Genomic DNA, 9,096 nt, shown 5'->3' with positions numbered 1-9,096 from the left:
TACCGTTGGACCTGGTCCAGGTTGAAGGAGATGTATGTAGATGCCCAGGCGTATAAGGCTTCTGCAACAGCGTGGGTGCACCAGTTGTAATGATATGTATAATGTATGGAGTGCAAAGGGTTAACAAGATGATGTTCATGTATTTCAACACTAGATGGCACCACAGAGTAGTCTTATAAAAGGCTGCGTCTCTCAGTATCCTGGGAGAAGGTTATGAAGAAGGATAGTGAGAGGTTGAGATAGATTGTTAGCTGTACTAAAAACATATTGCAGATTTCTGTAACAAAGATTATATACTGTTGTTTTATTAGCTATTGCTTCGTGAAATGTGCGAACCATTTGAAGAAGCGTAAAATAAACTAGCTTTGTTTCAAATACATAGCTTGATGTTCTTTGTCAACACTACGATTTTTAGCCATCTTGGAGAACTATACAAGGAACTTCACACCTATGTCCGGACGCTTGAGAGATCTCACATATGTCCCAACTCGAGCCAGAGACATGAAGGTTCAGGACGATTGTCAACTTGATGGCTACTGGAAGCAGGTGTCCTCCTCCAGGTGTGACACCATCTGGCACAGGTGAAATCCATGGTCTCTGCAGGGTGGAGGGGGGGAGGGGAAGAGAGAGAGAATATCAGCAAGATGAGGTTTCCCTTGACCATCCAATGCCACCAGATTACAAGGTCACCCTGAGTTGTACTGCTGCACCCCACCACTGCACCACCTTCAACATGCGCCCTTCCCCCCCGCACCACAACCCGGCTCCTTTGAGGTGATCGAGTCTATACTGCAGCCGTCGCCATCGGTGACTGGCACCTGGCCTGCGATGTGGGGAACCTCTTTCCCCACCACCCATCCCTGCCAACAGGGGTACCGGTGGCTGCCGCAACCAATGTTAGTGATGGCTCTGTGTCCCCTGTCCTGTGTCTCCCAGTGGGATCCCTCCCTGGATTGGCCCTGTGTTATCCTGCCAATAGAGTGACAACTTGTTGTGTGGTGGAGAAGGTCATTGTGCGCTGCCAGTCACCTCCATGCTAAGAGTCTGGTGAGTCCTACAGATCGGGGTATGTGCGTTTGCTGGGACCTTAGCTGCAATGTTATGTTGTGACAGGGAGCTGGTCAGGATTCCTGGCCAGAGGCAGGATGGATGGGATCAAGGCACGGCTTGGAGACAGCTTGTGATCCTCAGGGCTGGGATAGCTGATAGTATCACTGGTGAAATGAAAATGAAATGAAATGAAATGAAAATCGCTTATTGTCACAAGTAGGCTTCAAATGAAGTTACTGTGAAAAGCCCCTAGTCGCCACATTCCGGTGCCTGTTCGGGGAGGCTGGTACGGGAATCGAACCGTGCTGCTGGCCTGCCTTGGTCTGCTTTCAAAGCCAGTGATTTAGCCCACTGTGCTAAACCAGCCCCATAAGGCTTTTACTCTAAGAGGGATTGTATGCGAGGGAGGGTTCCAGCGGCCACGGTGCATGTGTCCATTGTTTGGGGTGAGCTCTGCTAATCCCCTGCTTCCTCTGCTGTGGGGCTGCACTTCTGAGGAATGCCAACACCTGGTGTGCCAGAAACTGAGCATTGTCACGCCCATCCCCTTGATGATATTGCTGGGACATAAGGGTTTCTGGGGGGTGGGCTTCCATATAACCAGGATCCCTCAGAGCATTTACAGGATACTGTCAGCAGTGTGAACAGCCAGGAGCCAGTAAGTTGCAGCTAGGGGGTGGGTTTAAATAAATATATGCAGCAATGGGGGCCTGAGCCAGGGCACCCGATCCCGAGGGGGACACCCCAAGTCCACACACCTGCCGCCAAGTCATTCCCCGCTACTCCTTGAGGTCCAAACAGACACTCCAAGTAAGCCCGAAAACTTTGCTTACCTCCTTGCTCCCCCTCAACGGCCATGGCGCCTGGGCTCCACTTGTAAATATTTGGACCAAATCACACCCGCGTGATTCCCGGCTGTGAGGGGTGGAGAATAACGTTTTTAGGTCGACCCGCACATTTTCTGCCCGATCGGGAATCTCAATACTGGTGTCAAGCAATGGAGACTCCACCCCGCTATGTTTGTTCAATGGTTGTTACTGGATTAGTTAATATTCCTGGGCTGGGGTAATGGTAGATGGGGAAACAAATCAGTGTTGCTCTCAACCATTCCTCATTGGCACTTGCTGTAAACGTATATGAACAGTGAGTGACAACAGGGTCAGTTTCACTTCCAGTTCCAAACATTAAGCATTCTACAAGCAATCGTTGCTCAGACTCACATCCACAGAAAGACCACTTGAGTGATGTACCATCCGGCTTCCAGGAATGAGAACAGGACAGATGTTTGGAAATGATTTACGAGAGCAAAGGTTATGCAGGAGGAAAATTGACCACTTTTTCCTCTGTGTTAAGGAAATCCATCAAGAATTAGAAGGCAGGCCATAATGATAAACAATGTTATTTCCTCTCAGGTCACCTGCCTTTAAGGGCTTGCTTGCATTTTCAGAAGCATTTCTCCTGATTAAAGGCCACAGTTAGATAACAAACTTCTTCTTTGCTCATCCGCTTTGACAAATGACTTGGACCCCTGGTTAAGGTCCAAGCTGGTATAATTGCAGTTGTAATCTTGCAACACTTCTGCTTGGATCAACACCGCCAATTAAATTTAATCGCAACAACCTGACCTTGGAATTCTTTCAATTACTGCACTAAAAACGTTTTGAAATCCTATTCACATTGTGTGAGCAGGAGATCCCATTTACTAATTCAAACATTTGTCCACTGTTCTTATCTGTACTGGAACCTCATACCCTCATCATCAGACAGTTCCCTAATGGAGTCGAAACATTTCAATTGAATCTTCTTGTTGTTTTCCGTGCACTATCATCATTTTTGATTTGGTGAGGGAAGGAGGCATCACTTTGCTGTTAAAGAGAAAGGAAAGACTCACAAGTATATAGCAACTTTCACAACCTAAAGACATTTGAAAGTATGTTAAAGTTAACTAATTAATGTTGTGATGAATGTAGAAATGTTTTATATAGATTGTATTCCACATATCTGTTGCAGTAATGTTATTTAAGAATTTAGGTTAAGGTACCAAAACTCTGGCTGAAAAAGAGCCGGTTGAGATGTCATTAAAAGTGAGATCATCATTCATTCCAACTATGTATATAAAGGGCAGTACGGTAGCACAGTGGTTATCACAGTTGCTTCACAGCTCCAGGGTTCCAGGTTCGATTCCCGGCTTGGGTCACTGTCTGTGCAGAGTTTGCACATTCTCCCTGTGTCTGCGTGTGTTTCCTCCGGGTGCTCCGGCTTCCTCCCACAGTCCAAAGATGTGCAGGTTAGGTGGATTGGCCATGCTAAATTGCCCTTAGTGTCCAAAAAGGTTAAATGTGTTGCGGGAATAGGGTGGAGGTTTGGGCTTAAGTAGGGTGCTCTTTCCAAGGGCCGATGCAGGCTCAATGGGCCAAATGGCCTCCTTCTGCACTATAAATTCTATGACTCTATATTGTTTACTTAAATATGGCAAATGGAATTTTGTTTTTAAAAGGAAGGTTCCCTGGGGTTTAGATAATTGAGGGGTTGTGGTTGGCCTTAGTAAGATGGTCATAACCCAGTTACTGGGACAGGAATGATGTGATTAATGGGAGGAGCCAGGTCTGTAGCAAGCAATTTAGCTTTTAGTTTTGCTCGGAGCTTGAAGCTGAGCAGAAGCTTTTGCCAAAGGCTGTTAGGTTAAGCAGTTGTCTCCCAACGACAGCAATATCTGTGGCTGGTGTCTGTAAGGGTGTCTCTCTCTCCCCAAGCAACCTTTCTAAGAAATCTCTACCCAGAGGAGAGCAAGTGCCCCTGAGTTTGCTAACTTTGTGCAAAATTCTTCATTTGGAAGACTATGAGTGGGATTCTCCATCAGCCAATGGCGGAATCATCAGGAAACACGATTGGGCGGAGAATCCCACGTCAGTCAAAAATCAAGCCTGGCACCGGGTGCCCGATTGAATGCCATGCTCAGGTGCCTCGACAGCGGCATAAATGCATTCTACGCTGCATGTACAGTAAACGCCGTTGGTATATCGTTAACGGGCCTGTCCCAGTATTCTCCGGGGCTCCTGCAATGCTCCACCTCCACCAGGATGATTTCCAATGGCGAGGTACACTTGTGGTTTTAAAAATCAGGAACCAGGCACAGTGGCCGCAGAGGGAGAGAACGGAGGTAGGACATGTTTCCAGATGTTCAACCCTGTGCTGCTGGTCCTGATGCTGGCAAGGCTGGCTGGGGAGGTGGGGCCTCTGCTAGGGCAGGGTGGAGTAGCGGGGGGTGACCAGGGGACAGGCCATGGGGTCAGGGTGACCCCCCCGGGACCAGGGTGTCCAGGTACAGACAGCCACCTTGCTGTGTACCCCACTGACCGCCCACCGTGGCCAGTGGTTGCGTAGAGCGACACCAGCCACATGAGTGTACCCATCCTCAACCCCTCTCTCCACCGCACATCCACCCCACCAAAACCCCCTCCCCCACCCACAACCAGGCGCCACCCGCCGACGGGACATCACGTGGCCCACCTACAGAAGGTTGCCGCATGGAGGCTGTGGAGCGTACAGCCGAAATGGGTAGGGCCAGCCATCGGTACCCCTGCCGGCAGGGACAGGTGCCGGGGCTAAAGGTGCCCCTCCAGTGCCTGGCACAGATGGGGCCAGAGATGCGGTGCAGAGGACAAATTGGGGTAACGGCCGGGGATGGGGATGGGGGAGGAGGGCGGAGGAAGGGGGAAAAGCGAGGGCTGGAGCTGCAGTGCAGGAAATGGCCACCGTGGACCTGGTAGGCCATGGGGATACGCACCATGCTAACATGTCTGCCTTTCACCCTCTGCAGACAATGGAATCCAACCAGGAATGGTTGCCATCATTCTAGCTGCCGCAGCTCTGGGGGGTGTACGGACGCTGTACGAGCAGGAGCTGCTTGGTGGGCCTTGCAGGCATATCTGTCGGATCATGGCGCACTTGGTAGGTGCAGGACATGTGCTCCCGGTGGCCCTCAAGGTAACGTTTTTGCCACAAGATCCAAGTGGAGACCTGCCTGGGATCTCGCAGACCTCAGTGCACAGGCACATCCTCGCTGTCTTGGAGGCCCTATATGCCCGCTTGGTACAATATATCAGATTCAAAGTGGACCGAACCAACCAGGATGCCTCAGTATGGGGTGTGGGCCCTGGGTTGCCAGTAACAGCAGGTCTGGTCCATGGGATGAAGGGTGATGATGACGGCTCTGTGATAGGCTCTGGTGCTCCGCTTCGTTTGACAATGGCTGACTCCAACCCAAGGTCACACTTTCCACCGTCCACCTGGTTATCCCTTCATGTGAGGTGGCCATTCCATCACATGGTTCCACCGAACCTTTGGGGTGATGGAGGTGGAAACGGAGTACGGGGGTGGTTGGGAGCTGCGGTCGGGTGGAGATATATGGAAGTGCAGGCTGGGTACTGGGCGGTGAGTGATAGCTGACCTGGGGGGCCACCTCAAACGGCGGCACATCCACCAACCTCCACTATGCAGCCAGTGCGGCCCAGCCCAGCCCATCCCGCACACCCTGCAGACAGAGCACCGAGTTGGTTGAAACATTTGTGAACAGGTGTTTATTGTGAACATGTTTCTACTGGTTTGTGCCCTAGCCCAACGCTATCCTGTGTGCTGCACCCGTGCCAACTTGACTGGTATCTAACTTACTGCCTTACGGGCCCTAACGCTCTGTCTAGGTGGATCCCCAGGCAGTACATCAGGGGTGAAGGCGGCCTGCTGCAATTCTTGCCCTGTGACCTGGGTCCCTTTTGGCGGCCGCCCATTGGAGCAAGGGCCGGTTTCTTGGGTGTCCCACGTGGCATGGTGCCACCCTGTTCTGCCTGCTGCCCATCGGTGCGCCAGGGACAGTAGGGGGTATCTGAGGCGTGTTGGTGTTCCAGCACCTCCCTTATGGGGGTCACCATCACGGGCGCCATCACCTCCACCTCTCTCGGGGTGCCAGGTGGCCCCTAGGCTACACCTTGGGACAGGGGTGTGGCCGGAGCGAGCTCTGCCACCTGGCGCTGCCTGTCCTGGAGATCCTCTGTCGTCTTGACCAAGGTCTCAATGCTCGTGACCATGGAGCACAGGGACTGGGTCGCCTCCCTCTGGGACTGTGCACCATCCATCTGTGGTCAGCCAGCGCCTGGGCAATGCCATTGACACGCACAGCCAGGACCCATTGTGGCTGGGTCAAGCGCTACAATGTCCAGATGCACCTGGTACATAGCTGCCTATGACAGGGCTGTCCTGTGCCTCAGCCACCGCCCATACCCCAAATCTTGGACATCCTGACCCATGGCTGATACCGTTGCCCCCAAAGCCTCCACCGCGGAATGCCACACTGCACGTGTTGGCCTGGGTGGTGCACATGGTTGGCACTGACTCCTGCCCCTGCAGACGGTTGGACTCCCCCAACTGCACCTGCAGGTACTGGATGGTGGCTGACATCCCCTCATGTAGTTTTCGGCTCTGTGTCTGCACCTCTAGCATCGTTGGGACCATCGTTTCCAAAAGCCTGAGACCCGTCTGGAAGACAGCTAGTCCCTGGGGTCAGCCCACCCTCCGGTCCTCCCCCTCGATGATTCCTACCTCCACCTGATGTACCGCTGCATGTGTGTGATGCGCATCAGATAGTGTCCCAGGAGCCTCGTCACTAAGGTGCCCAACCGAGGTGAATGTCTCTGGGATTGTGGAGGGTGTAGGAGACAGCTGCGACGGGAAGCCGGTGTCGTCTCCGGACTGGTGCGCCGCTGTGTCGCCGGTTGGAGCTTGGGGGCTCACGTCACAGTCCTGTTCCGCCTCATCGCTCGACGTGTCCTGGGGTTGAGGCCAGGGGCGGTGGACACCAGAAGAGCCCGCCTCGTTGCCAGGTGATTCTGCAAAACACAAGACATGACGCATGGTTGGATTGTGATTGGGTTATGGTGTGGGGGAGGTGGGGTGGTGCGGAGGTGCTGGGGTTGTATGGGGAGATGGGGTTGCTGGAGTGGTGTGGGGGTGGTGGGGTTGCTGGGGCGGTGTGGGGGTGGTGTGTGGGAGGTGGGGTGGCGTGGGGAGGTAGGATGGTGTGGCAGCGGTGGTGGGGTGGGGTGGGTTTTATGCCATCCGTGCCATCGGGACACAACTCAGCGGGGGCTCACTTGGTTCCCCGATGCCAACCTCCACCTCGGTGACTGCCCTCTCCCAGGCCCACCAACCAGGTACAGTGCCCACCGCTCCGTGACAGTGAGGGTCCGCAGGTCAGATGGGTCCCCTCCTGACTTCTCTCTTTCCTTGCGATTATGCGCTGCTTTCTCCTGAGAGGAGGGTGGAGGCAGAAAATGCACAGTGTTAGGCAGTCGGATGTGGGCAGCACAGGAGGTAGGCAGCTGGTTGCCTTTGTGACCAGGGTGCTGGCAGATTGCCAGCATCTGGGTTCAGTTGTCTTCTGGGTGGGGGGGGGGCGGTGAGGTACTAGTGTGTGGGTTGGGCTTGGTGCCAGGGACACAGTGTTAGTTACTCACCCTGGCTGCCCTGAGGAAGTCGTGCAGCATTTTGCAGCACTGCTGGCCGGTCCTGGCGTGGGGCCCACGGCGCTCACGGCCTCTGCCATCTGTGCCCCGAGGCCCTATGTATGGCAGCAGGTGGCAGCCTTTGTCCCAATGTAGGGAATAGGGTGCCCCACCTCCCCTCCACGGCGTCCCACAGGGTCTCGAGCTACAGATGTGGGAACCGTATTTCCGCTTCTTGGGCTGCCAACTTGTTGGCTGGAATGAGTGTATGTGAGAATGGAGTGCCTATATGTGGCTGCAGCTTGTCAGCCTCTTGAGTGCCAATCCCGAGCCCAGCGAATCAGACACCATTTTTCATGGAATTGCCCCAGTTCCAAGTGGTGTCGGTGCCAACCCATTAACGGATCCTGAATTGCTCCGGGTCCTGCGCTGTTTCCGTGATCGTAGAGCACCACTGATTCAGTCCCAACGTCAGCACTTAGTCTCTGAAACAGAGAATCCTGTGTCTCTGAAACAGAGAATCCTGTCCTATGTTCTGCTGCCGGAGCTGACTTGCACCTGATTTGCATAAATCAGGAAGCCATTACTGATCCTTAGCCATGTAAATTTCTGCAAGCGAGGATTGCTAGGAATTCCCGAGGGAACCTGGCTATCGGGCCGCCAATTTAAGCTGGCGACCAATAGTGTGGTCCTGCGGCTGGCCACCCCACTGAATCGCAATTCAGTCCTCCATGCAGATAATTCAGCCGCCCACCCCTGTATTTTCTGGGTACCACTCTCCCCCCCAATATGGGGCTGACCCAAAGTGCCCCGCCACAGAGACCCCCTAAATAAAGAGAACCCTCACAGAGATCCCCTAAATAAAGGAACCCCAACAGACCCCCCAGAAAAGAGACCCCTGTCAGGAAGCCCCCCAGAAGAGAGATACCTACCAGGAAGCCCCCCAGAAGAGGGATCCCTACCAGGAAGCCCCCTAGAAGAGAAATACCTACCAGGAAGCCCCCCAGAAGAGAGATCCCTACCAGGAAGCCCCCCAGAAGAGAGATCCCTACCAGGAAGCCCCCCAGAAAAGAGATCCCTACCAGGAAGCCCCCCAGAAGAGAGATCCCTACCAGGAAGCCCCCCAGAAGAGAGATCCCCAACAGGAAGCCCCCCAGAAGATACACGCCTCTGAGGAAGCACCCCTGAAATGAGACCCATGATGGGAAGCTCCCCCCCCCCCCAAGAAGAGACACCGCTGTCAGAAAGCGTCCCAGAAAATAGACCCGTCAGGACTTCTGAACAGCTTCAAACAGAATTAAGTGTTTTCCAATCATCTCCCATTATGGTTGAATGATTTTGAAGTGGTCAGCTAGAAATTGACAGAACCTAGCTATTTTTGAAGTGGTCCAGCAGCTGTCAATCAAAGTTTGATGTTTATAAACATTGCAGCACTTCAGAGTTACTCAACCATGAAGGAAGATGAATGGAACAATGCTGACAGCTGGGGTGTGTTGAAGCTGTCAATCACAGCCTAGTAAAATCAATATTGAAGAGAAATAAATGAATG

General features: G+C 53.1%; 1 protein-coding gene across 3 annotated transcripts in view; it reads right to left on the bottom strand.

Annotated features, from left to right (window-relative positions):
- Nucleotides 1–289: 289 nt before the first annotated feature.
- The window catches only part of LOC140394042 (carbohydrate sulfotransferase 12-like), an 82,814-nt gene continuing 74,007 nt past the window's right edge, over nucleotides 290–9,096 (bottom strand). For 2 of the 3 annotated variants that reach the window (XR_011935808.1, XR_011935809.1), the window contains 2 exons: nucleotides 1,884–1,965; nucleotides 290–597 (listed from right to left, as the gene is read on the bottom strand). The gene's annotated coding sequence lies outside the window, so the exon portion shown is untranslated. Of the gene's footprint in view, nucleotides 598–1,883; nucleotides 2,916–6,645; nucleotides 6,925–9,096 lie in introns of those variants that run through there. The other variant, XR_011935807.1, reaches the window with a different exon arrangement.

The sequence above is a fragment of the Scyliorhinus torazame genome, chromosome 17 (assembly GCF_047496885.1).
Source record: "Scyliorhinus torazame isolate Kashiwa2021f chromosome 17, sScyTor2.1, whole genome shotgun sequence".
In the NCBI taxonomy this organism is placed as follows: Eukaryota; Metazoa; Chordata; class Chondrichthyes; order Carcharhiniformes; family Scyliorhinidae; genus Scyliorhinus; species Scyliorhinus torazame.
Note: the sequence above shows the minus strand (reverse complement) of the source record. Positions and strands in the feature narration are given on the sequence as shown.